This window comes from Ipomoea triloba, chromosome 16 (genome assembly GCF_003576645.1).
Source record: "Ipomoea triloba cultivar NCNSP0323 chromosome 16, ASM357664v1".
Lineage (NCBI taxonomy): Eukaryota > Viridiplantae > Streptophyta > Magnoliopsida > Solanales > Convolvulaceae > Ipomoea > Ipomoea triloba.
Window position 1 is genome coordinate 10408971 of NC_044931.1, and position 1687 is coordinate 10410657.

Sequence of the window (1687 nt, forward strand, 5' to 3'; positions counted from 1 at the left end):
ACAATATATATATATATATATATATATATATATATATATATATATATATATATATCAAGTGTTGATGGTTTTGAGAAACTTTACAATGTATTCTTGTAAGAATCTCTCTTTGAAAGAGGATAATTGAGAGATTGAGGGGTTGTTTAGTAAAGTGGAAAAATGGAGAATTTTCCAGAAAAATAGAAAATTGGAGAGGTAGAAAAATGGAAAATGAAAGATGTGTTTACTAAATTTGTTCTTCCAAAATCTATTTCCATCTCCTTTCTCCATCTTTCTTAAGTAATTTGGAGAATAAAAAAACCAATGTCTCCAAATGGAGGAATGGGATGATGTGTGTGAACAGTGCATTACCCTAGAGGTCTCAACATTGATTCCAACCAATAGCAATATGCTTTCTATTTCCCTTTTGCGCCTTCCCTCTAGTTGCGGACAACCCCATAAGCCCCTATGAACAACATTTATTATTGTTTTTGTTATTGATTATTGATTTTATTATTATTATATGTTTGCCATTTTTACATTTAATTATTATTATTATTATTATTTTGAGAGATTGGAATCCTCTCTTTGGTAATTATTTTGAGAGATTGGAATTCTCTCTTTGGTGATTAATTTGAGAGATTGGAATACTCTCGTTGGTATTCTTTCTTTGATGATTATTTTAAGGAATTGAGTATTCTCTTTTGGTGGATATTTTATAAGTTAAGGAAGTATTCTGAGTATTGAAGATAATGTGAAAGATCTTCTGGAAATTTTTACTTGGGAAGTTCTAAGGAAATAGTGACTTCATATTTCTCTTGGATTACGTTTAAACTAGGCCCTGTTTGTTGGCTTTTTCAATATGTGTATATTTATTATATAAATATATGTGTGAGATCTTGTTGTTGTGGTATGCATAATTGTATCATGGTGTGTTTGCATACTTTGCATGACTGATTTCATATCATGCTTGTACAAATAAAAATAAGGAGAAGAATGATAATATCTTAAGGGGTTATTGTAGGATATATTAAATAAAATATATCTACGTATTTAATTGAGAGAAGGGAGGAAAAATACGAAGGAATATTAAACTAGAGAAAGGAAGAGAAGTCTGAACAAAGGAATGAATTTTATTTCATCAGCTTCTTCATTTGGGTGGTAAATAACATTACATTCTGAACACCTATTTATACTAAATGAAATCCGACAATTTGATGTTGGCTAGCCTTCCACTCATAATATTATACTATTATCTAGCAATACACTCACATGCATACAGAGGCGGATCCAGCATGGGGGCAGTGGGGGCACCTGCCCCCACTCACCCCAGCCCCACCCCCTATATAGCCTTTGTATATATATATATGTATGTATAGTACATTTTTAGATATAAGTATATGAAAAATGATAAAAGTAAATAGTTGTTGAGTTGGTTAAGATGGTTGGTGTGCCCTTTTACTAGGGAGAGGGTAGGGGTTTGACTCTATTGAGCAGCATCAGGCGTTAATTGGAGCCATTCAACCCTTTTTTCCTTTATGTATATAATGAGATATGTAATTTATAATGTATTTTTTATTTGAATTATTTTATCAAATTACTTTTATGTATATAATGAGATGTGTAATTTATAATGTATTTTTTATTTGAATTATTTTATCAAATTAATTATGTTTCATATATTGTTATTAATATTTTTATAAAGTTT